Source organism: Aquarana catesbeiana, linkage group LG03, assembly GCF_042186555.1.
Source record: "Aquarana catesbeiana isolate 2022-GZ linkage group LG03, ASM4218655v1, whole genome shotgun sequence".
Taxonomy (NCBI): Eukaryota; Metazoa; Chordata; class Amphibia; order Anura; family Ranidae; genus Aquarana; species Aquarana catesbeiana.
In genome coordinates this window covers 708,263,677-708,291,487 of record NC_133326.1, presented here as the reverse complement: position 1 = coordinate 708,291,487, position 27,811 = coordinate 708,263,677, and the positions used below count along the sequence as shown (strand labels likewise).

The window sequence follows — 27,811 nt, the reverse complement described above, 5'->3', positions numbered from 1 at the left end:
TCTGGAAAGTGGCGTTCGGAGAGTCGACTTAGAACATCAGATCGGATATTTTCTGGGGGGCCGTTCGGGAATGTAAGGGCAGTGAAAACTTCCTCCTGGTAGCCAAGGAAGCGTTTGGGGTTTTGGGTGGAGTTACGATAAATGACATAAGAATTGTAGATGGCCAAATGAAAAAAATAAATTGCAACTTTCTTATACCAATGGTATGTCCGTCTTGTGGCAAGGTACGGTTCCAGCATCTGGTCATTCAAGTCGACTCCCCCCATAAACAAATTATAGTCAAAGATGCATTTAGGTTTCTGTATGGGGCCATTTCTTCTGGGGATTTCCATGAAGGTATCATCGTGGATTGAAGACAACATGTACACATCTCTTTTGTCTCTCCACTTCACTGCCAAAATCTCGTTGTTTCGTAGACTCGCCGTTTCTCCTTTTCTCAATTTTTTATTGACCAGACTTTGAGGAAAGCCCTTCCGGTTCTTTTTGATGGTACCACATGCAGGCGTCTTCATCCGATGCAGGTTGTGGAACAGGGGCAGAGATGTGTAGAAGTTATCTACGTACAGGTGGTAGCCTTTCTCCAGTAGGGGGTATGTGAGATCCCAAACAATTTTCCCACTTGATCCCAAGTAGTTTGGGCAATTAGGGGGTTGCAGCTGGGTGTCCTTCCCTTCGTACACTTTGAAGGCATACAAGTAACCTGTGACTCGGTCACATAATTTGTATACCTTCACCCCATAGCGTGCCCTTTTACTGGGAATATATTGCTTTATTTGAAAGCCTGCCACTAAACTTAAGAAGGGACTCATCGACACATATGTTTTTGTCTGGGGTAAACAGCAGGGGGAATAGTGCAGAAAAATAATTTAAAAGTGGCCGAATTTTGAAAAGTCTATCATAGTTTGGGTCATTTCGGGGAGGGCACTGGGTATTGTCGTTGAAATGAAGAAACCTCATTATCATGAGGTATCTGTTTCTGGGCATTACCTTGGAGTATATTGGCATGTGTTGGAGGGGGTGGGTTGACCAATAGGACAGCAAAGTGTTTTTTTTTGTGAGTCCCATGTTAAATGTGAGCCCTAAAAAAACCTTCAATTCCTCCACCGTTAGGTCTCTCCATTCGTAGGGACGGGCATAGTAGGACGTTGGATTATTCGCAATGAATTGCTGTGCATAAAGATTGCACTGGGCCACAATACTTGACAGCATGTCCTCGGTAAAAATTAAATTAAAAAAATCTATTGGGGAAAAATTCTCCGTGTTCACCTGGACTCCTGGCTGGGCAGTGAAAGGGGGGAATGTTGGCTTCTCCTGAATTAGGAGGAAGCCACAAGGGGTTCTGCAGGGCATAGGGAAGGCTGGCATGGGTCCTTGGCCTTTCTTGCCGAGGCACTGCCGTGCTGGTGGACGGGACTGCCGTACTGGTGGACGGGACTGCCGTGCTGGTAGATGCCACTGCCTCCCCACCAGAACGTCTTCGTTTGGCGGGCCGAATCTCTTCCTCCTCTGAGTCACTCAGTGTTTCACTACTGAGGACTGGCTCATAATTTATGTCCGACTCGGGAATCGGAAAGGGAATCTGAAAAAGAGAGCTCCCCGATGCTCTCGTCGGCCTGGGACAGTATTTGGTACGCCTCCTCGGCGGAAAAGCTTCTTTTGGCCATGGTTGCTAAGCCTGCACTGATGGGCACCGATGAGGCGGCACTGATGAGCACAGATGGGCACTGATGAGGTGGAACAGATGTGCACTGATGAGGCGGCACAGGTGGGCACTGATGAGGCGGCACATGTGGGCACTGAGATTGCACAGATGTGCACTTATGAGATGGCACAGGTGGGGCGGCACAGGTGGGGCGGCACAGGTGGGCACTGAGGCGGCACAGGTGGGACAGGTGGGCACTGAGGCGGCACAGGTGGGCACTGATGAGGCGGCACAGGTGGGCACTGATGAGGCGGCACAGGTGGGCACTGATGAGGTGGCACAGGTGGGCACTGATGAGGTGGCACAGGTGGGCACTGATGAGGTGGCACAGGTGGGCACTGATGAGGTGGCACAGGTGGGCACTGATTGTGCAGATGTGCAGCTGGATCACTGATGCACTGATCACCGCTGGGCAGACAGGTGGGCACCGATTGGCACAGGTGGGCACCGATTTGGCACTGTACTGATGCTGCACTATTGATGGGGCACTGTGTTGATGGGGCACTGTGTTGATGGGGCACTGTGTTGATGGGCACTGTGGGCACAGTAAATGGCAAACAAACACTCACTGAAGGCTGACAGATCTCTCTCTCCTCACACGCTGTCTGTGTGAGAAGAGAGAGCCGGCAATGAGAGATGATCTCAATTGTTTACATTTTAGATCATCTCTCATTGGAGGCAGCGATCGCGCTGTAAACGGCCGCTGTGATTGGCCGTTTACAGCGATCTGTGATTGGCTGTGTCCAAGGGACACGGCCAACACAGAATTTCCCCGTTGCGCGCTCGTGTGCGCGCACGGGGAGCGAGGAAAGGGGAGGCCGTCATATGACGTCCTCCCGGGAATTGACATCCGCGCTGAAGCCGTCATTCGGCTACGGCCGGATGTCAGGAGGTTAAGGGGGGGATATGATCAACATGTACAAATATATTTAATTGCATCGCTCCCACGACTGCTGTGTTCACCGGACACAGCGGATTGCGGCTCCCAGTAGCCAGCTGCTGTAAGTGGCCAGGGAATCATGTGATCACGATGTCAACAAAGCGGTTATGAATGAATTTCATTCATAAGAGCTATGTATCCTATAGTGATGCTGTGATTGGCCCACAGCTATCACATGGTATCTGGGCCAATCACAGAACCCTGTACCATGTGATAGCTGTGGGCCATTCACAGCACCCAATAGTAAATCACGGCTGTTCTGAATGTAACCCATTCATGACAGTTGCTGTTACAGTGATCATCACTGAAAAAAATACAAAAAATCCCTGATCACCCATAGTACAGTGCCACTATGGCGACACCCTGATGAAAACATTTTTAAAAATAGCAAAAAAAAAAAAAAATTAACAAAATGCTTAAAAAATATTTAATATATATATATATATATATATATATATATATATATATATATATATATATATATATATATATATATATATATATATATATATATATATATATATTTTTTTTTTTACTCGCCATGCCTCTTACCATAGGTGTGCGCAGCCTATTGCATTAGGGTGTGCACCCCAAATGTATTAAAACGTGGACGTGTTAGTAGGGCAGGAGGTTGGTGTCAGTAGGGGACAGTGTCAGTAGTTTTTTATTCTAATTATTTTTTTTATATTTTTTTAATTGGAGGGGCTTTGGTGAAATATCAGCAGGGGGAATCTGCACCACTTGGGGTGATTAGGGTGTGCCCTGGCACACCAAGCACACCCCCTGCGCACACCTATGCCTCTTACTAAATACTGCAGACTGTCTATGATCCAAAAAAGGGTTGTTTGGGGGTACTTGTACAGTCCTGGCAATTTAGGGCCTCAAGGCCATTAGTACATCAGGACTGATCAATTTTCAAATATATATATCCCATAGTTTGTAGACGCTATAACTTTCCTTACAGGCTAAATAATATACAATGATTTGGGTTATTTGTATACACTTATTGGGATTTTTTTTTATCAAAGACATGTAGCAGAATACATTTTGGCCTAAATTTATGAAGAAATTTGATTTTATTGGGCATGTTTTATGACAAAGTAGAAAATATTGTTTTTTGGGTTTTTTTTTTTTCAAAAATGTCTGTCTTTTTTTATTTATATAGCAAAAAGTAAAAAAACCCAGTGGTGATTACATACCACCAAAAGAAAGCTCTTTGTGTGTTAAAAAAATGATATAAATTTAATTTGATTACAGTGCATGACCAAGCAATTAGCAGTTAAAGTAGCGCAGTGCTGAATAGCAAAAAGTGGCCTGAATAGGGTAAAACCTTCCAGAGGTTAAAATTACACTGAAATTATGTTTTTTTTGGTAGAAATACATTTAATACATAGCAATTTCCAGTTATCATTATGAGATGGCAGGAATTACTGGTAATAGTTGTGAGTGAATGGGAGAGATGAACGAAGCATTGGAGAAATGCCTTAGAATCTTGGATGAAAATGTTTAGTTCTCATCTCCTAAGTTTAGGGTCTTCCAATGATGAAATCAACCAAATATTTCACCTGCATCGAAACAAACTCGGTTCCTTTGCAAAGCAGCCACAACCTGAGTAGAAAAGCCTGCCCTCTGCTAGCATGCTGCAAAAAAGGACTCTTATGCCCCGTACACACGGTCGGACTTTGTTCGGACATTCTGACAACAAAATCCTAGGATTTTTTCCGACGGATGTTGGCTCAAACTTGTCTTGCATACACACGGTCACACAAAGTTGTCGGAAAATCCGATCGTTCTAAACGCGGTGACGTAAAACACGTACGTCGGGACTATAAACGGGGCAGTGGCCAATAGCTTTCATCTCTTTATTTATTCTGAGCATGCGTGGCACTTTGTCCGTCGGATTTGTGTACACACGATCGGAATTTCCGACAACGGATTTTGTTGTCGGAAAATTTTATCTCCTGCTCTCCAACTTTGTGTGTCGGAAAATCCGATGGAAAATGTCCGATGGAGCCCACACACGGTCGGAATTTCCGACAACACGCTCCGATCGGACATTTTCCATCGGAAAATCCGACCGTGTGTACGGGGCATTACTCTGTGTGGAAGCAGTGGTCTTTCTGTAGAGGTCTGACATGCCCCTTGCCAAGTCAGAGTTAGCGCTTTGTATGCCTCCTGCTGATTTGGAAGTTATAGCTCTGACTTAGACAGGTCTGTGTTAGATATTAGATAAAGGTTAGAAGGTAATGTTTAGGGACTTTGTATGAACACATGGCCTGGTAAGGCTCATTGTTCCATCCCTACGGACTTTGAATGAAATTGTGGCCTGTAAGGTTACACATTTCCATCCCTATGATAAATCAAAGGGGAGAGAGCAAGGGGGTGGGACTTTATATGAAGCACCTGGTTGCGAAAAGGTAGATTGGTGAACATAATAGGTTTTATTGATTGCCATATGATACAACCAAGCATAGCAGGTAAATACACATGATAATGGTATATATAACACAGTACATAAAGTCATAAAATCAGTATCACATAATATAGCAAGCAAGAGCCTTCCAGAGTTCACCAGAATAATCGTTGAATAAAACAATAACGCATCATGGTACTTGCAGAGCCTATGAACTTCTTGGTCCTAAATAGGGGTATTAAACGTAAACTTGGTGTTCGAGTAGTATTAAATGAAAACATGGCGTATGGCAGCTCTACGCGTTTCGTGGCTGGGAGGCCACTCGTCAGGAGCGAGCACAAGATATATCTATGAGTAAAAAATTAGGTTTAGATGAACAAAATATAGGCCATCATGTATAATGGTGGGGTGTGAGACCCTCAGACCAAATAACTGTTAACACATAGTAGTCCATATGGTGGTGGCGTAATACTGGATACCATTAACCGCCCGAGCAGATGCTCCCACCGGGAGCCGCGGCGGCCATCTCGTCCAGAGCACCCTAACAGGCATCGGCCAGAGCAGGCACGGGAATGCAAGGTAACCTGGAGGTGAGTTGAAATGGGGGTGAGCCAAAGTGAACTGGACAGGAAGGAACAATAGGGGAGTGAGTGAATAGAGCTAAGCTGTGGGATAGGTGAGAGGAGTGAGAAACAAGCAGCCGAAGGCTGAGATGTGAAGAGTAGTGAAAGGTGAGGGGGGGGTTGGAACAAGTGAGTGACCACCAGTGAGAGTTGGGACGTGAAGGCCAATAACAAGGTGGTGTGCTTGAACAAAATACCTGTGGTGAAAATGGCTGGTGACAGAAAAGGAAAATTCCTGAACTTGTGCATGCAGGTCTGGGTGAGAGGGAGCCCTGAATGCCAGTACCCGCCCAGGGGACGCCCATATAGGCGCCGGAACGATGATGCCGCCAACGTCACGCCAGCGCAGCAGAGTGGAAGAGGGGAGATAGGGGGTGGGAGGAGTCAGGCAATGATGCTCGACCCTCTGTCACCGGAAGTCCCCCCAATCTGCTCGCGAGTGTGCACCGCACGTCCAGCCTGGGATGCGCGACGTTGACGTACAGTGGCGCGCGCCCACGCCCCCCCAGGCATCAAAGGCCAGGGGTGGGGGGGAGGGGCCGCCAGGCACGTCACAGCTCACGGAAGAGGAGAGCCAACCAGGCGGCAGGTTAACCCAGCTAGGTTCACACCACCATCCCGATCATAAATCAAAGGGGAGAGAGCAAGGAGGTGGGACTTTACATGAAGCACCTGGTTGCGAAAAGGTAGATTGATGAACATAATAGTTTTATTGATTGCCATATGGATGGAAATGTGTGACCTTACCAGGCCACAATTTCATTCAAAGTCCCGAGGGATGGAACAATGGGCCTTACCAGGCCATGTGTTCATACAAAGTCCCTAAACATTACCTTCTAACCTTTTATCTAATATTAGTCACAGGGATGGAAGCACTTGGAATGCTCTACCATATCTAACAGCATTATCCTCCTTTGCAACCTTTTCCCTATGATGATTCTTTTTGATCCTTTTATTTTTTCAACTTTAGTTATCTTAACAACCAATTGTATGTTTTTCATTCACCATTTATCTTTTTCAGTGCCAATTGATTGTGCTCGGGTTCGGTTTTGGAGGTGGTGTGAACCTAGCTGGGTTAACCTGCCGCCTGGTTGGTTCTCCTCTTCCGGGAGCTGTGACGTGCCTGGCGGCCCCTCCCCCCACCCCCGGCCTTTGGCGTCTGGGGGGGGTGGGCGCGCGCCACTGCATGTCAACGTCACGCATCCCAGGCTGGACGTGCGGTGCTCGTAGAGCGCTGTCACGCCCACGTGTGCGGTGACCATGCTCGCGAGCAGATTGGGGGACTTGCGGTGGCGGAGGGTCGAGCATCATCGCCTGACTCCTCCCGCCCCTTATCTCACCCCTTCCACTCTACTGCGCTAGTGTGACGTCAGCGGCATCATCGTTCCGGCGCCTATATGGGCGTCCCCCGGGCGGGTACTGGCATTCAGGGCTCCCTCTCACCCAGACCTGCACGCAAGTTTAGGAATTTTCCTTTTCTGTCACCAGTCATTTTCACCATAGGTATTTTGTTCAATCACACCACCTTTTCTTTGGCCTTCATGTCCCAACTCTCACTGGTGGTCACTCACTTGTTCCAACCCCCCTTACCTTTCACTGCTCTTCACATCTCAGTCTTCGGCTGCTTGTTTCTCACTCCTCTCACCTATCCCACAGCTTGGCTCTATTCACTCACTTCCCTATTGTTCCTTCCTGTCCAGTTCACTTTGGCTCACCCCCATTTCAACTCACCTCCAGGTTGCCTTGCATTCCCATGCCTGCTCTGGCCGATGCCTGCTCTGGCCGATGCCTGTTAGGGCGCTCTGGACAAGATGCCCGCCGCAGCTCCCGGTGGGAGCATCTGCTCAGACGGTCATGGTATCCAGTATCACGCCACCACCATACGGACTACTATGTGTTAACAGGTATTTGGTCTGAGGGTCTCACACTCCACCATTATACATGTTCGCCTATATTTTGTTCATCTAAACCTAATTTTTTACTCATAGATATATCTTGTGCTTGCTCCTGACGGGTGGCCTCCCAGCCACGAAACACGTAGAGCTGCCATACGCCATGTTTTCATTTAATACTACTCGAACACCAAGTTTACGTTTAATACCCCTATTTAGGACCAAGAAGTTCATAGGCTCTGCAAGTACCATGATGCGTTATTGTTTTATTCAACGATTATTCTGGTGAACTCTGGAAGGCTCTTGCTTGCTATATTATGCGATACTGATTTTATGACTTTATGTACTGTATTATATATACCATTATCATGTGTATTTACCTGCTATGTTTGGTTGTATAATATGGCAATCAATAAAACACATTATGTTCACCAATCTACCTTTTCGCAACCAGGTGCTTCATATAAAGTCCCAACCCCTTGCTTTCTCCCCTTTGAGGTCTGTGTTAGACCCCTGCAGAGAGATCACTGTTACCACACAGAGAGCAAGGGTCCTTCTCTCCAGTATGCTGGCAGGGGAAAGGAATTTCTACTCAGGCTGTGGCTGCCTTCTTAAAAAAAAAAAACCCACACACTAATTGGTGACGGAATGTAAAAAATATATATATATATATATATATATATATATATATATATATATATATATATATATATATATATATATATATATATATATATATATATATATATATTTTATTTAGTTATTTATTTTATTTTTTTATTTTTACAATTTCTTTTTCTTATGATTTGTTTTCTAACATATTGTGACCAGAGCAATACAGTGTTACAATAGTAACACTGTACTACTCTGGGGAAGTGATCAGTATTTTTTTTTTTAACACATTATGATTGCATATATCAATGAATTTATTTGGTATAAGCAAGCATTTCTACTGAATGAAACAAATTCATTCAGTGTCTCTTGTTGTGATTAGCTGTGATTGGTCAAAGCTAAATCACATGTAGGGCTGTGATTGGCCTGTCTGTACCATGTGTTCACTGTGACCAATCACAGCTAGTAACACAATTGTATATAACGGATGGCATGAAAGGAAGCCATCCATTGTTTACAATTGTCATGTGATCTGCTGTGATTGGTCACAGCGACCACATGAAACTGGCAGTGGGCCAGTACAGTGATCAGTCATCGGCTGTGTACAGTGTACACAGACAGTGACAGATCGCACTGCTGTGTGGCCCCGCAGAGGCATGTTCTCAGGAGGACGTAATATGACCTCCTTGCAGAACAACGGTGCCCCTGCTTGTCTTTTTACTATAGGCCAGGCGGGAAGGTGCTAATTGGACTTTAAATGATAACTTGGCATGGAATGGACAGTGATCAATGTCTGTAATAGCACAGAATCTTATTTTTACAAAATCTATCCAGAGAGAGGTGTCCTAATGACTGTGGCCGCTGTTAACCCCTGGTACACTAGTATTAAGGCTTGTCTGTTCTGGAACATTGTTTATGGTGTCCCAGTGACGTCCACTTCACGTCTCACTGCTAAAGGGACTGTTCTGTTCAACTACAAAGGGAAGAATGTCCTTACATTCCTGTTAGTGTTCTGGAGTATTCCACAGCTTCCCAAAGCCCATCCAAGTTACTTTTCAACAAACTTGAAAAAGGCAACCTCTAGACTGTTTACTGAGCCAGAGTAATGAATGTTACCGTTTGCTTGGCTGCTGCTTCACAGTCTACAGATAGAAAAACGCAATATACAGGGATATGTAATGTAATACTGACACATAATCACACACATAGGTTGGACTTGATGGACTTGTGGCTTTTTTCAACCTCACCTACTATGTAACTATGTAAAACCTGGGACATAAATCAAAGGCCCTTGCAAGAGTAACGCTACATGTGGGGGCTCGTCCGGGATTTCCCAGTGGATGCATGAGGCCATTACTATGGGCAACCAACAGGAGAGTTAAATTCAGGAACTTTGTGTGGACTTTTTGGTGTATACTGGTCCAAGATAAGGCTATTACAGTGAACTGTGACAAGGAAAAGTACCTTCTTTACAGTGGAGATCACTGCCAGTTGCGGGTGTATTCCAGGGTGATTAGCAAAGAGTTAACTACCTGTAGAGCCGGCTAGGTGAGGAGGGGATGGTGCCAGGTACCCTGGAGAAGGGGGGGCAGAGTTGGATGTGCATGTATGGCAAATGCATAATTAGCTAGTATGCACTGCATACTAGCTCATTATGAAATACTTACCTACATATCTAATCCCGGTCCACGCCGAGGGAGCTGACATTTTGCCCTTGGCGTGTCTTTGCGGGTTAGCGGCTCGAGCACTGTGAGTGGCCGTGATAACGTCACTCCCGTGCATACGCATGGGAGTCTTCTTCCCAGCAAGGTCTACTGGACCTTCAGCCGGGCATTCACAGCGCATGCGCCGCTGAAGTCAGCGGCTGCACGCAAAGTGAATATCTCCTGAACCATACAGGTTTAACAAAACGCAGACTGCCATCAGACGTGAGGACCTATACTGCTGCCTGCAGTACACTGCGCCAAAAGCGGCATCCTCTTGCCGTCTTACATTCACCTGTTAGAAATTAGTGAACGTATGTATAAACAACCAAGTGGCGGCCTTGTTAATCCGAGTCATAAAGGCTTGGTAACGCACCACCCATGAAGCGCTTACTGCCCTGGTAATGTGCACTCTAAAAAGAAAACATTTTCTTCAAACCACAAGCCTGAATAATAACTTGACAAATCTGCATTAAAGCAACAGTTGATTTAGATGCTATCTCTCCTATCCTGGGACCTCCAGTTAGCGCCACAAACATTAGTTTTCCGTATCTGAGCAGTCGCTTCAGATAAGCCTTGACTGCTCTCACTACAACGAGAGTGTGCAACCATTTTAATAGCTGAGTTGATCGCTGCCTGCCCATTCTTAGGGTCCTCTGGCAGCACAACAACATCATATTCCCGTATCTTGAAAAACATTCAGATATACCTTTAACCGTTCTCACTATATTGAGGGGAATTAATAACTTTCCTTCCGCAGAACAAGGTTCTGGTAAAAGGAAGGTAAGAAACGTGTTGATTCAAATGACAGCTAGATCCTTTTAGAAAAAAAAAAAAAGGAAAAAAGGCTGAGTGAGGATTTAATGTCACCCCATCCTTAAGAATAATTAAGTATGGCACTATACAAAGAAAGCTGCCAACACTGAAACTCTTGTGGAGGCTACCGCAAGGGAGAACACCTATTCCCCCATTAGGAGGATCAAAAGGAATATGATGCATCGGCCCAAGGAGCTGTCCTTGTACGCCAACAAAACTAGACTCAACCCTACGGCACAAGTGCGACCCAACTGGAGGATTTATATGCGTTGTCCCTTGTATAAAAAAGGCATGGATCAAAGAATGCGAAGCAAGTGGCCTTTGAAAAACAATGACAAAGGCCGAGATCTGACCTTTGATGGTATTCAAGGCTAGCTTCATTTTTACCCCCAACTGTAGGAAGGCAAGAATTCAAGAATTTCACACCAGGAAACATAGGCCCTCCAGACCCTATAATAAATGGTCCTAAAGGCCCGCTTTCTTGCATTAATCAGGGCAGTTACCACTGAACCTGAAAGCTCCAATTCTTTAACAAGTGGGCTTTAATAGACAGACCAATAAATTTAGCAATTGTAAGGCCGGATGGAATACCGGCCCTTTGCGAAAGCAAGTCTGGACTAGATGGAAGAGTCCACGGTTTCGCTACTGCCAACCTTACAATCCCCACATACCAGGATCTTCTGGGCTAGTAGTATTACCGGCTTCCCTTCCACTTTGATCCTGCGTAGAAGCTTCGGAAGCAACTGAACTGGGGAGAACATATAAATCAGTGAAAAAACTGATTCCACGGGGTCACTAACGCATCTGTCCCATATGCGAGTGGATCCCTAGCCCTTGACACAAAGCTGTCCAACTTCTTGTTGAACCTGGATGCCCAAAATTCTTATCTGAGCAGAAAAAAGTCGGGGTGCAGAGGCCATTCTCCCGGGAACAATTGTTGACGGCTCCAGAGAGCCGCCTGTCAAGTCTCCATTTCACGATATGAAGATTGGTACAAGCTCCTCTGCCCAAACCAGAACATGGCCTTCCCTCTGGCTGCGTGGCTTCTAGTGCCTCCTTGGTAACTGAAGTAAATTACTGATGTGGCATTGTCGGATTGTACCTCGAAAGAACAATCCTGTAATCTAAACGCCCAGGCCATTAAGCCAGACGTGCCATCGGAAGCTCTAGAATGTTGACAGTCAAGGCTCTCTGAGCTTGACCACTTCCCCTGGGCAGTGGTCTTCATCAGGACTGGTCTCCATCCCTAGAGGCCAGCCTTCATAGCCACCATCTCCCAGGTAATCAGCATGAAGGATCTTCCCTTCTGCCATCTTGCTGAGGTCCCAGCGTATTCCTGGGACCAGACCCTTTGGATAATGCCTAGGTTAGGATCTACTTGTTCCAGGCAGATAGAATAATGTTTAAGGCAGCCTTGAACGAAACTGAGCATAGGGATACCGCTTTGAATGAAGCCATCTTCCCTAGCACATTAGCAAAGGTAAATGTAAGGAACTCTAAATTGCCTTGACCCCTTTTTGGGCTGAGTCCCAAACACTCTAAGCTCCTTACCGACCATAAGAAAGTAACTTTAGACTGGAATCCCAACTCAGGAGTTCCAGATACTTGACCACCTAGGTCCAGCCATGCTACTGACTGATCTTAGCAGCAGATTGCCTCAGTATGCCATTACTGCTATACCCTGGGCCTTTACCCTGGGCACGGTAACCCGAAGGGCCAGACCACCAACCGGAAGAGGTGCTGTTCCCCTGCGAAGCGCAGACAACCTCTGTAGCCCATGCAAATAAACACATATGCAAATGGCCCATATGTGTACAAGGCAAGTATTAACGCCATATGCCTCTATGGAAGCGTGCGTTCATGGAAGCATAAATTCATACAAATATGCTTTAGGCAAGAACAAAAAAGTGTGCGCTGTATACATGCATACATATAACATGTGTGCTATGGAACAGGCATCTTGCAAGCAAGCATGCGCTTTATGAACGTGTTGTGCAACATTACACAACATGTATCCATGCAGACACTTATTCCTATGTGAACATAAGGAATCCTGTATATTTAAGGAAAACTTAAATTAACATGCCTTGTTATGCAACCATGCCAATCTAGGCGATCATGCAACTTTAGGCGATCATGCATCCTTATGTGATTCTGCATTTTTATATGATCAAACACTTTATGCATTATAAACACTACTGTGCGAACAAGTACCCTTGTGACCAAGGGCTCTTGTGCAATCAAGCACCCTTGTGCGATCAAGCATTTTTATGCAATTTTAAGCATCTCTGTGCAAACAAGCACTTTAATGTGACCTAGTGTCCTCATGCGACTATGTAAAACACATGTAAATCCATACCAACAGAAAACACGTATCTTTATGCGATCAACAAGAACATGTTCTGTTACTTGTTTTACCTACATGATGTACATTAGAAACTCATGTATTCTATGCAAACATGTGGACTAGTAAAGAGGAAGTTATCCTCCGGCAATGTGCGTTTCCGCAATCATGCGATTTAACTGTTTGTGCGTTAGTAACAATGCGCACCAGCAACTGTGCATCCCAGCAGTTGTGCATTTGGTTAGCTTGTAAGCAAGCACCTGCATGAGGATTCTGTGGAGGTTTTCTAGCCTGATGGTCAAGCATCTTTATGCGATCAAGCCTTTCAGCGTGACAATGCGACTAGGAGAAAAGAAAACAAAGATGCATATCTATACAAACATAAACATGCATCTTTATGCGACCGTGTATCTTAAAGCGATCCTGTCACCTTATGCGATCACGCGTTCTTATGTGATCAAAAAAATTAAGCATGTTTTGAGTATATATATATATATATTTTTTTTTTTTTTTTTTTTTAACACAAACATGTCCAAACATGCATTTTGTACACACATGACCATGTATCTTTATGCAACCTGTTTAAGCAGCACCTGTGCGTTTCAACAGCAGCTTGTGCAATCCAGTACTGTGCGATCCAGCCACTGTGTATTTCAGCATCTGTGCTTTTTAAGCAACTGTGCAATTCAATATCTGTGTATGTTAGCAACCTGTGCAATTTCAGCAACTGTACATATCAGCATCTGTGCGTACTAGCAACTGTGTGATTTTAGCAACTGTACATATCAGCATCTGTGCGTACTAGCAACTCTGTGATTTTAGCAACTGAACATATCAGCATCTGTGCATACTAGCAACTGTGTGATTTTAGCAACTGTGCGTATTAGCAACTGTGCGATTTTAGCAACTAAGCATATCAGCATCTGTGTGTATTTAGCAACTGGGTGATTTTTAGCAAGCAAGCACCTGCTCAACTGCAGTTGGTCCTATACTTATACCTGTAGGATACCAAGCACATATGCACTATGCTCAAACCTTTCAAACATGTAACAGTAACAACATGCATTTTAAAACTGCAAGAACATATATTATGCTGTTCATGCCCACAAGCAGAAAACAACACCTTTTAAAGCGAACTGCTAATCATCCAGGGGGCATCTACTACGTACAGCTTGTACATTCCTCATGGATAGGCAGAAAATATGCAGCATGTAACCATGACTTGTCTGTTCCTGTTCCCAAGCTGGTACTCACACACTCACGGCCCACTGTTCTGTCTCCAAGGCCATCCGACCTCTCAGCACATGGTAATGGCTGCCCTTCTTCTTCCTGCCTAAAAAACAATAGGCTAGAATCAAATCAGCGCCCTCTAGTGGCTGGGGAAAAAACAGCAGCCCGCCTAAGCCAGAGTACAAGCATGATAGAACAACACACTGCTCCCAGTGACCACCGGGAACCCGACAGTCAGATCGCTCTCTTAATAGAGACACTGCAAACAAATGCAGACTCACCATTCCTCGCTGCAGGGTACTGCTCAAATATCACAGCGACCCAATCTTCACCCATCACGGCGGGTTGGTGTCATGCCAGACCTTCAAGGATGGGGTCCCCTCTGTACGGAGGGGCCACTGCCTTGGGCCATGTATAGCGCCCTGCCAGAGCAAACCTGTGGCATAGCAATGTGACCAAGGTGCTGGATCTCAGGGCCCAGCTCTCCTAAGAGAAGCATTACAGGCAAAACCTCGTTCTTTGGTATCGAGGCATCGGGTACCACCCACTTTCGCTTTTGTTTTGGCTCTTTGAATGGATCCAATAGCGTGGCTCCCTGACCCTGTTCAGGCCATCTAGGAGCACTCATTAACGCACTGATGGGCAGCCCGTACAGGTACTTCACTGGCCTCTTGCGCGCATGCCCATTGACTCCCACTGTGATTGTACACAGCGGGAGTTTGTCACAGCCAATGATTCATGGCTGGAGCTTGCTGGTAAGCTGTGGCTAATCATAACCCAGAGCCCTGTGTTGAAAATCAACACAGGGCTCTATACAGAAGGAATGATCTCTCTGTTTCTTCTCCCTGCAAAGCAGTGAGATTGAGTAGTACCATTCAACACAGGGTTCTGTACAGAGGGAACAATCTCTCTGTTTCTTCTCCCTGCAAAGCAGTGAGAATGTGTGGTACCATTTTTATAGATTTAGTTTTTTTTTTTATATATACTAAGACTGATACAAATAAACTTTTTTTCTAGTCAGGCCAGTGAGTTGAAGTAATTGATTTTTTGTTTTTTTTTAGATTTATTGAGATTTTCTGTTGTTTCAGTCAAGATGTGGTTGAGCAAAATCAGATTTTTATTCTCAGATATTGCAGACTGGCAGCTTCAAAACAGAAAGCAAAACTGGATTATATCAATATACATTGCAGGGATGATTAATACATGGGTGTGATTTTTTTTTATTAGATCTTGAGTCCTGTGCTTATTATTTTATTCTATAGGTTAGTATAAGTTCTGTGGTATGGTGAGGCTGCATTCCTGGGCACAGATGAGCCCGCATTCCTGGGCACAGGTGAGGCTGCATTCCTGGGCACAGGTGAGGCTGAGATGTGGGCACAGGTGAGGCTGCTTTCCTGGGTACCACCCTTTGGTCATGCCCCTGTAACCAGTTTTCTATCCAGATACATACTCTATGGTCTAAACCAGGCATGTCCAAAGTCCAGCCCACAAGTCAATTGCGGCACGTGTTTCGGTTTTGAGCAGCCTGCCTAGTAATTTGGACATTTATATCTTTTGTAGCCTCCAACGAATCCCCGAGCGCCGGGGGCCACAAAAGATATATATGCTGGCTGCCTTGGAGGGCACAGGGAGGGGGCAGGATGAGTGCCGTACAGGAGAATTTCCTGTTTACACGGCTGCCTCTGTAAAAGGAAGTCCCGTCTCCTGCGCTGCCATTGTTCTGTAAATCATAGGAGGCGGGACTTTAGATTAAAGAGGCCTCAGAGAAAACAGATTCTCCTGTATGTAATTTGTTGGCGCTCGTCCCGCCCCCTCCCTGTCCCCTCCGAGGCTGCAGATGGGCATGGATCAGGCTGCACTGATGGCAATGGTGGGGCTGCATTCATGTCAATGGGGGTGCTGCATTCATGTCAATGGGGGTGCTTCATTCATGTCAATGGGGGTGCTGCATTTATGGAAATGGGGGTGCTGCATTCATGGCAATGGTGGGGCTGCATTCATGTCAATAGTGAGTCTGCATTGATGGCAACAGCGCATCTGCATTCATGGCAACAGTGAGTTTGCATTCATGGCAATGGTGTTGCTGCATTCATGGCAAAGGTGAGTCTGCATTCATGGCAATGGTGAGTCTGCATTCATGGCAATGGTGAGTCTGCATTTATGGCAATGGTGGGGCTGCATTCATGGCAATGGTGGGGCTGCATTCATGGTAACGGTGAGTCTGCATTCATGGCAACGGTGAGTCTGCATTCATGGAAATGGTGAGTCTGCATTCATGGCAACGGTGAGTCTGAATTTATGTCAACGGTGGGGCTGCATTCATGGCAACGGTGGGGCTGCATTCATGGCAATGGTGGGGCTGCATTCATAGCAATGGTGGGGCTGCATTCATGGCAACAGTGAGTCTGCATTCATGGCAACAGTGAGTCTGCATTCATGTTAACGGTGGGGCTGCATTCATGGCAATGGTGGGGCTTTTGGGCTGCATTCATGGCAATGGGGGTGCTGCATTCATGTCAATGGGGGTGCTGCATTCATGTCAATTGGGGTGCTGCATTTATGGAAATGGAGGTGCTGCATTCATGCCAATAGTGGGGCTGCATTCATGTCAATAGTGAGTCTGCATTGATGGCAACAGTGCATCTGCATTCATGGCAACAGTGAGTTTGCATTCATGGCAATGGTGTTGCTGCATTCATGGCAAAGGTGAGTCTGCATTCATGGCAATGGTGAGTCTGCATTCATGGCAATGGTGGGGTTGCATTCATGGCAATGGTGGGGCTGCATTCATGGCAATGGTGGGGCTGCATTTATAGCAATGGTGGGGCTGCATTCATGGCAACGGTGAGTCTGCATTCATGTCAATGGTGGGGCTGCATTCATGGCAATGGTGGGGCTGCATTCATAGCAATGGTGGGGCTGCATTCATAGCAATGGTGGGGCTGCATTCATGGCAAAGGTGAGTCTGCATTCATGGCAATGGTGAGTCTGCATTCATGGCAACGGTGAGTCTGCATTCATGGCAACGGTGAGTCTGCATTCATGGCAACGGTGAGTCTGCATTCATGGCAATGGTGAGTCTGCATTCATGTTAACGATGAGTCTGCATTCATGTTAACGATGAGTCTGCATTCATGGCAACGGTGAGTCTGCATTCATGGCAACGGTGAGTCTGCATTCATGGCAACGGTGAGTCTGCATTCATGGCAACGGTGAGTCTGCATTCATGGCAACAGTGAGTCTGCATTCATGGCAATGGTGAGTCTGCATTCATGTTAACGATGAGTCTGCATTCATGTTAACGATGAGTCTGCATTCATGGCAACGGTGAGTCTGCATTCATGGCAACGATGAGTCTGCATTCATGGCAACGGTGGGGCTGCATTCATGGCAACGGTGGGGCTGCATTCATGGCAATGGTGGGGCTGCATTCATGGCAACGGTGGGGCTGCATTCATGGCAACGGTGGGGCTGCATTCATGGCAACGGTGGGGCTGCATTCATAACAACGGTGGGGCTGCATTCATGGCAACGGTGGGGCTGCATTCATGGCAACGGTGGGGCTGCATTCATGGCAACGGTGGGGCTGCATTCATTGCAATAGGGGTGCTGCATTCATGGTAATGGTGAGTCTGCATTCATGGCAATGGGGGTGCTGCATTTATGGCAATGATGAGTCTGCATTCATGGCAATGGTGAGTCTGCATTCATGGCAATGGTGAGGCTGCATTAATGGTCACTGACCCTTATTTTGCTTCACAGTTCTTTATTTAAAATGTAAGTTTTTTCCTGAAACTTCCCTCTTAAAGTGAAGGTTTGTGTTATACGCCGATAAATACGGTATATCCAAATAACTCATCTCTTCACCACACACAGCCACAAAGTCAAGAGAATTCTTGTTGGGCAGTAAATTAGTGCTCGGACGAACACACTTAGACCGAATTTTAATGGTTCAAAGAATGTCAGGCAAAATGGTTAGCCCTCACGCACATTCACTTCATCAAATCTGGCCCTCTTTGAAAAAAGTTTGGACACCCCTGGTCTAAGCCAACAGACCTCAATTTGTGAATTAAAGTGGATGTAAACCCTCACATATCCCCAGTGAAGTGAACAGCCTCAGATGATACACAGGGATGAAACAAATCTCCCTACATAAGTTTTACACGTTGGGAGGTATGCATGTATATAGCTGTCATTTTCTTTCTAAAATCTTTAGAATTCTTACCTCGTGTTAGAATTTTTACTTCCTCATTCTGCACTGTCAGTGTAGTTTTTACTTACACTGGGAGACAGATAATTAGAGGCAAGCCCCCCACATAGGCAGAGACTTGCAGAGCTGTTCTGTGACAAGACAAGCTCTCTGCTAATCTAGCAACCTCCCCGACACAAACTTCAGGCTGCTTTTATCTCTCAACTCTGAGAACTTGTCAGAAGTTATCATGCTGCTAACAGAGCAACGAAACAGCAGAAACACATGGGACTCAGAGCTTTGGCGAGAGATAAGAAAACACTACAGATATATGTGCTTAGGTCAAATTTTATGAATCAGGTTTACATCCACTTTAAGCGTTTATGCGGAACTGTATCAAATGTTTTTGCAAAATCCAGATACATCATGTCCACAGGTTTTCCTTTATCTAGATGTCAGCTCACTTACTCATAGAAAGTTAGCAGATCTGGTAAGAATGATCTTTCATAAATCCATGCTGATAACTACTAATGATACTGTTTTTATTTGAAAATTATTGGATATAGTCCCTTATCACTCCCTCCAATAGTTTACAAACTAATGATGTTAGACTGACAGGCCTATAGTTTCCAGGAATATATCTCTGCTTTTTTTTTAAATGTTGGTACCACGTTGGCCTTACGCCAATCAGCTAGTACTATTCCAGTCTTAAAGCAGAGTTCCACCCAAAAGTGGCACTTCCACTTATCTGATTCCTCCTCCCCTCCGTTGCCACGTTTGGGGGGGGTACCTGTTTTTGGCAGGTACCCTTCTCAACTACCATCGAACCTCGCCACAGCGAGGTACGTCAGAAGTCCGGTCCCCCTCCTCCTCCCCCCCACCACCGGGCCATTCAGAAAGCGCATTTTGCGCATGCACAGTAGGGACCCAACTGTGAAGCCGCAAGGCTTCACTGCCCAGTTCCCCCACCGGCAATGGCAGCAGCAGCACCTGTCAGCCAAAGGAAACATCGACTGGGGTGCTGGATTCCAGGACAGGGAAGTGTCCTAATGTTAAAAGTCAGCAGCTACAGTCTTTATAGCTGCTGACTTTTCATTTTTGGAGGGGGGGTGAGGAACTTCGCTTTAATCTTAGGAATAAAAGTCTGGCTATTACCTGGCTAGGTTCTTTGAGGACTCTTGGGTGTAAACCATCTGGTCCTGAAAATGCATTAGTATTCAGTTTTTCAAGTCTTTTTTGACACTGGCTTCTGTTAGCAACGAGGGTACATTCTGTGATGTGTTATTAACATTACAGTCTTGATTATTATACCCCTCTTTTTCCTTTGTGAAAAATGAGAAGAAGGATGCACTTAGTACAGTTGCCTTCTCCCTGTCATTTGTACCCAAATTCCCACGATCATCTTTTGTGGGGCCAATATGCTCTGACCTTGTTTTCTTACTATTGATATATATTTAATAAACTGTCTTGGATTGTTTTACTCTCCTCTGCTATTTGCCTCTCGTAGACTATTTTAACTACACTGATTGTGCTTTTACACTTATTGTTGAAATCCTTGTATTATTGGAATGCTGGCAATGACCCCTCAGCCTTATATTTTTTAAAGGCCATTTTTTTTCCTCTTTTATAAACCTTTTTATGTTAAAGTTTAGCCACCCAGGCTTGCTCTTTTATATTTTTTGATTGTTGGAATTCACTGACTAATGTTTCTATGTAATGTTGTGGGGGTAACTCTACACAGGGATGGTGGGAACCCACCACACATAATGGGCACAGCAGGTGTACTGACCTGGGAACCAAGCTTGGGGATGGTTGGAGCCCCTCATAATGGCCACAACATGTGTTCGGACCCAGGAATTCAGCACAGGTATGGTGGGAAACCCTCATAATTGGTATTGCAAGTGTACAGACCCAATAACTCAGCACATGGATGGTGGGAACTCCTCATAATGGGCACAGCAGGTGTACAGATCCGTAAACTCAGAACAGGGATGGTAGGAACCCCTCATAATGGGCACAGCAGGTGTACTGACCTGGGAACCAAACACAGGTATGGTAAGAACTAGAGATGAGCCGAACACCCCCCGGTTCGGTTCTCAGCAGAACATGCGAACAGGTAAAAAATTTGTTCGAACACGCGAACACTGTTAAAGTCTATGGGACACGAACGTGAAAAATCAAAAGTGCTAATTTTAAGGGTTAATATGCAAGTTATTGTCATAAAAAGTGTCTGGGGACCCGGGTCCTGCCCCAGGGGACATGTATCAATGCAAAAAAAAGTTTTAAAAACGGACGTTTTTTCGGGAGCAGTGATTCTAATAATGCTTAAAGCGAAACAATAAAAGTGAAATACTCCTTTAAATTTCGTACCTGGGGGGTGTCTATCGTATGCCCGTAAAGTGGCGCATTTTTACAAAATGACATTTCTGAAGAAAAAAAGTCATTTAAAACTACTAGCGGCTATAATGAAAAGTAATTTTAAAAAACAGCAAGGAATCCCCCCCAGTCCATTACCAGGCCCTTTGGGTCTGGTATGAATATTAAGGGGAACCCCGAACCAAAATTAAAAAAAAATTGTGTGGGGGTCCCCCCAAATTCCATACCAAGCCCTTAAGTTCTAGTATGGATATTAAGGGGAACCCTGCACCAATTTTTTTTTTTTTTATTCCGTAGGGGTCCCCCTCAAAATCCATACCAGACCCTTCAGGTCTGGTATGGATTTTAAGGGGAGCCCCGCTCCAAAATTTTAAAAAATGGCATGGGGGTCCCCCCAAAAATCCATGCCAGACCCTTATCTGAGCACGGAACCTGGCAGGCTGCAAGAAAAGAGGGGGGACGAGAGAGCACCCCCCCTCCTGAACCATACCAGGCCACATGCCTTCAACATGGGGAGGGTGCTTTGGGGTAGCCCCCCAAAGCACTTGTCCCCATGTTGATGGGGAAAAGGGCCTCATCCCCACAAGCCTTGCCCGGTGGTTGTGGGGGTCTGCAGGTGGGGGGCTTATCGGAATCTGGAAGCCCCCTTTAACAAGGGGACCCCCAGATCCTGGCCCCCCCTGTTTGAAATGGTAACGGGTACATTGTACCCCTACCATTTCACAAAAAAAGTGTCAAAATGTTAAAAAACCACAAGACACATCTTGGGACTTTATTAAAAAATAAAAAAATAAAAATGTCCCACGAAGTCCATTCATCTTCTTCTCTCGCTCCGCCGACGGACCGAAAAAATAAATTAAAAAGATCCGCCTCCATGGGAAGCACCCGCCATATGATGCTTCAGCACTGATGACAGTTATTTTATAACTGAGGAGGGGGCTACACGGTGATGTCCCGGGTGACCCCGCCCCCCTCTGACCCACGGGGACTTCCCAATGGCTTCCCCATGGCGTCAGGGGGGGCGGGGCCATCCGTTTACGTAATTTATTATAGCCGCTAGTAGTTTTAAATTACTTTTTTTCCTTTACAAATGTCATTTTGTGTAGGGACTGTTCTAAACACGGGAAAAATACGCCACTTTACAGGCATACTATCGACTCCCCCCAGGTACGAAATTTAAAGGAATATTACACTTTTATTCTTTCATTTTAAGCATTATTAAAATCACCGCTCCCAAAAAAACGGCCGTTTTTAAAGCTTTTTTTTGCATTGATACATGTCCCCTGGGGCAGGATCCGGGTCTCCAGACACTTTTTATGACAATACCATGCATATAAGCCTTTAAAATGAGCACTTTTGATTTCTCCCATAGACTTTTAAAGGGTGTTCCACGGCTTTCAAATTTGCCACGAACACCCCAAATTGTTCGCTATTTGGCGAACACCTGATGTTTGAGCCGAACTTACGTTCGACTCAAACATCAGGCTCATCCCTAGTAGGAACCCCTCCTAATGGGCACAGTAGGTGTACAGACCCAGGAACTCAGCTTAGGGATGGTGGGAACCCCTCACAATGGGCACTGCAGGTGTACAGACCTGGGAACTCAGCACAGGGATGGTGGGAACCCCTCGCAATGTACATCAGTTGTACAGACCTGAGAAATCAGCACAGGAATGGTGGGAACCTCTAATAATGGGCACCACAGGTGTACAGACCCAGAAACTCAGCACAGGGATGATGGGAACCTCTAATAATGGGTACAGACCAGGCAACTCAGCATAGGGATAGTGAAAACCCCTCATAATGGGCACAGCAGGTGTACTGACCCGGGAACCTTGAAATATCTGTCCTGGGTGGAACACCGCTTGAATGCGTTCTTCAACAATTATCTCTCAGGAAAATCAAGAAGATCTATGGTAATGATAATGAATTCCTTTGTATCTCTCCTGAATTATCTCCTGAAGACCACCAATCAGTAAAGCAAAAATTCTACAGAGCATTGTAAGAAATCTAAGAAAGAGAGGATTGTATGGTTGGGATGGAGCTCCTCCCTCCCGTGTGTTTTTACCTGTCCGTCCTGTGCTGTAGAAGACACCGAACTGTGTTCTGGGACACCGTTAGCCTTTTATATAAACAAGGAAATCCTATGACAGTCACTCATATACTGTTTGAGGCTGAATACACTGGAGTGGTCACCCTCCCCATGGCAGCCTGATAAGCATCATAAAACACAAATAGTCCTAATAGAAAAATGGCAAAGTAAAGCCGGACAAAGAATATGTAATTTTCTTTCCTGTAACCATGGGTTGCAGGAAAGAAAACTGCTTGAATCCCCTGTCAGTGTTCATTGTGCTATTGTGTTGTGTAAAGATTTGTGTATGGATTTCATACCTTTGATCTATATCAGTTTTCTCCAAACTGTGGCCTGACTCTTTGCTTGGTTTTATACAGCATCTGGGGCACTATTCCTGCAGCTGACATCTTCGATGGGCCACCTTTTCTTCCACTGACACTAATGATGGGGTACTATTCCTCCAACTGACCCCAAGAACGGGACACCATTCCTCCCACTGACACCATCAATGGGGCACCTTTCCTTCCTCTGACACTAATGATGGGGCAGTATTCCTTCTACTGACACCATCAATGGGGTCCTATTCCTTCAACTATAACCAATGATGGGACATTGTTTACTGACACTGGGTCATTTTTCGACTCCCACTGGCAATAGTCTGGCCCACCAAAGCCTGAAGTATAGTAAGCTGACTCTTTGTTTAGAATGTCTGGATTCCCCTGATCTATATATTAATGAAATATTAAATACAATGTATTACTCGATGATGCTTGAAGGCTAAGGTTTTCAAGTGGTTAAATCAGCTATATACATTTCAGGGGCATCCAAACAAAAGCTGCGCAAAGATTTGCATTTTGTTTCTGTAGAAGGCAGCCACAGCCTGAGTAGAAAAGCCTGTCAGCATGCTGCAAAGAAGGGCCCTTCCTCTCTATGTGAAAGCAGTGGTATAAAAATGTAATTACTATTACTAACATGGAATAACACATGATTGAAGATACTATCTTTTTGTATACCTTAGTCATTTGCCGACCAGCCACCGTCTTTATACTGAGGCAGGTTGGCACGGCTGCGCGAATCGCTGTAGGTGTTTGTCAGCCGCTTTAAGAGCAATAGGGGTCGCATGAGCCAGCAGCGCGATGCCAGAGCTGATGCACGTGGCTGGCGGCCACGATGCAGGCCGGCGACCCACGATCGCTCCTCAGAGAGCCATAACGGGGATCTGTCAATATTAACAGACAGATCCCCGTTCTGATAGGGGAGTAGAGAGAGATCTGCTGTTCCTAGTGATCAGGAACAGCGATCTCTCTCCTCCTCCAGTCAGTTCACTCCCCCCACAGTTATAAACACCTCCCAAGGGAACACTTAACCCCTTGATCGCCCCCTAGTGTTAATCCCTTCCCTGCCAGTGACATTTATCCAGTAATCAGTGACTATTTTTAACTCTGATCGCTGCAGGAATGTCAATGGTCCCAAAAAAGTGTCAAAAGTGTCTGATCTGTCCGCCGCAGTCCCGCTAAAAATCGCAGATTGCCGCCATTACTAATAAAAAATAAATAAAATACCATAAATCTATCCCCTATTTTGTAGACGCTTTCATTTTTGCGCAAACCATTCAATATACGCAATCAATGTGGGGCTCCTGCCCCTTATAGTTCCGGAGATACGAGGCTCCTTGTGCAGCCTGTCAAAAGCTACATACAGAGCGGCCAGTATAAATACAAGCTGGCACACTCTGTTTGTAGCAGACTGAGAGGATGAGCTCACAGTGCCTCTCCTCACTTCTTGTCAGAGGCACTGAGCTCAATGGACAGCTTGGAGCCTTGGACCAAAGGTAAAGCACCATTGGAACAAGCTGTCCAATAAAAATGCTGCAGTGGAGGCCAGCCTCTCACTGCAGTGTCATAGAAGGGGGCGTGTCTAAAAGACACATGTTCCCTTCCAGCCCAGCCCTCTGAACTAAAAGGAAAAAGCATGTGTTTATGTGTATATGATTTACCCACAATCCCATGTTTTTCTCACACAGTTAAGAGGGAGAATGAGAATCTACTGATGAAAAGGTACTGTTTTAATCAAGCTAAATCATACATTATCATGCTATATGTTATACCATAATAAATTTATTTTTCATCTATTTACTGTAAAAATTACTGGTTGGATGTTATAACTTCAAACGTCAGTAATTTGTCCGTTAAGCCACCTGCTTGAGTACAGTTTTTGAAAATATGGTAAATTAACTTAAAAAACAATAATTAATAATTATTTGTATATTACTTATGGTAATTAACCCCTTGCCACCCAGGCCAATTCTGACACTTCTCTCCTACATGTAATAATCATCATTTTTTTTTCGCTAGAAAATTACTCAGAACCCCCACATATTATATATTTATATTGTTTTAGCAGACACCCTAGGGAATAAAATGGTGGTCGTTGCAACTTTTTATGTTACACGGTATTTGCGCACCAATTTTTCAAAAGTGTTTTTGTTTGGGGGTGGGGGGGGAATGGTTTCATAAATATAAAAAACCAAAAAGCACTAAAGTTAGCCTGATTTTTTTGGATAACGTGAAAGATGATGTAACGCCGAGTAAATAGATACCTAACATGGCACGCTTTAAAATTACGCACACTCGTGGAATGGCGCCAAACTTCGGTACATAAAAATCTCCATGGGCGACACTGTAAAAATATTTACAGGTTGCATGTTTAGAGTTACAGAGGAGGTCTAGTGCTAGAATTATCGCTCTCGCTCTAACGATCGCGGCGTATGTAACCTGTGTGTATCTGGCTCTGATACTAGCCAGTGCCCCACCAGACACTCACCTCACCGCACGTCCCTGATCTGCTCCCCTTTACATTGTACATCATTTAGATTACTGGGTAATTCCCCAGGAAGGGGATCCCCTCTCTTCACAGAGGCCTATTCCCGGGTGAAGGCACTGCCAACTTTATTATCAAACCCACTCTACCACTTAGCGAAGGTTCTGGTTCTCTTATTTACTTACAGGTTTAGCACAATATCCCATTTGGGGAAGGAAATTTCTAATACCCCCCCCAAAAAAGAGGGCTACACACTATTTATTTATTACAGGTATTACACTCACCACTTTATTAGGTACATCTGTTCAATCGCTTGGTAACACAAATTTCTAATTAGCCAATCACATGGCAGCAACTCAATGCATTTAGGCATCTAGATGTGGTGAAGACGAATTGCTGAAGTTCAAACCGAGCTTCAGAATGGGGAAGGAAGGGGATTTAAGTGACTTGGAACGTGGCATGGTTGTTGGTGGCAGACAGGCTGGCCTGAGTATTTCAAAAACTGCTCATCTACTGGAAATTTCACACACAACCATCTCTCTCTGGTTTACAGAGAATGGTCCAAAAAAAAAAAAGAAAATATCCAGTGAGCAGCAGTTGTGTGGAGAAAAATTCCTTGTTGAGGTCAGAGTTCAGAGGAGAACGGGCAAACTGGTTCCAGATGATAGAAAGGCAACAGTGACTCAAACAACCTCTCGTTACAACCAAGGTATATAGAATGCCATCTCTGAATGCACAAAACATTGAAACTTGAAGCAGATGGGTTACAGCAGCAGAAGACCACACCGGGTGCCACTCCTGTCAGCTAAGAAGAGGAAACTGAGGCTACAATTTGCACAGGCTTACCAAAATTGGACAATAGAAGATTGGAAAAACGTTTCCTGGTCTGATGAGTCTGGATTTCAGCTATGACATTCAGATGGTGGGGTCAGAATTTGGTGTAAACAACATGAAAGCATGGATCCATCCTACCTGGTATCACCAGTTCAGGCTGGTGGAGATGGTGTTATAATGGTGTGGGGGTATTTTCTTGGCACACTTTGGGCCCCTTAGTACCAATTGAGCATTGTTTAAACGCCACGGCCTACCTGAGTATTGTTGCTGACCATGTCCATCCCTTTATGACTACAGTGTCCCCATCTTCTGATGGCTCCTTCCAGCAGGATAATGCACCATGTCACAAAGCTCCAATCATCTCACCACTGGACAATGAGGTCACTGTACTCCAATGGCGTCCACACTCACCAGATCTCATCCAATAGGGAACCTTTGGAATGTGGTGGAATGAATGAGTGATGCTATCATGTCACTATGGAGCAAAATCTCTGAGGAACGTTTCCAACACCCTGTTGAATCTTTGCCACAAAGTATGGATGCAAAAGGGGGTCTAACTCGGTACCAGCAAAGTATACCTAATAAGAGGTGGCTCTTTATTTAGGCAACTTAGGCGGTCGCCTAAGGCCCCGCGGCCGCCTAGTTTGCCTATTAAAAGAATTTACAAGTAAAACAGGCGCAGTGCAACAGTACCTCTATAGAGTGTACCTTGATAGTCCAGGGGGGTCAAGAGCTATATATAACGATTATATATATATAGAGACTGGTCTGTCAGGGCTGCCACCGATGGGACCAGAAGCAAGGTCCAAAAAGAGGCTGAGAAGAACAAGGAAAAGGGGCGCCTCTGAGTATGTATCAATAAACATTTATTATAAAAAATAATATCCACTCACATGGAAGATAGCATATCTGCATTCAAGCATGTCTCTGGATGGGAGGAGAGGAGAGGGACTGCAAGCTTCAGCATGTCCATAAATGGCTGGCGATGCGTCAAATCCACATGGGATGATGTAAGGTGGTGGGGCACAGCGGTTTTTCTCCTTGGCACACAGAGCAGCGATGAGATGGTTTGTAGAAACATCCAGGCACGTGTGGGTTCCAGGGGAGAGGAAAGGAAGACGCCGGGTCCTGTCACAGGCAGTGCTGTGATGTATGTCGGTCTCGTCTGGTAACACAGCCGTGGAGAGGGAACCAGAACGAGGCTTGGCACGCACAGCAAAGCGTGGCGCGGAGCCGTGACATC

The 27,811-nt window shown here is 45.3% G+C and overlaps 1 protein-coding gene across 2 annotated transcripts in view; it reads right to left on the bottom strand.

Moving 5' to 3' along the window:
• LOC141134894 (beta-1,3-galactosyltransferase 5-like) overlaps nt 1-23,038 on the bottom strand; it is a 40,178-nt gene extending 17,140 nt beyond the window's left edge. Inside the window, exons 1-2 of one of the 2 annotated variants that reach the window (XM_073624324.1) lie at nt 22,909-22,965; nt 14,300-14,378 (exon numbers count right to left, since the gene is read on the bottom strand). The gene's annotated coding sequence lies outside the window, so the exon portion shown is untranslated. Of the gene's footprint in view, nt 1-14,299; nt 14,379-22,908 lie in introns of both variants that reach the window. The other variant, XM_073624325.1, reaches the window with a different exon arrangement.
• Between the last annotated feature and the right edge of the window lie 4,773 nt (nt 23,039-27,811).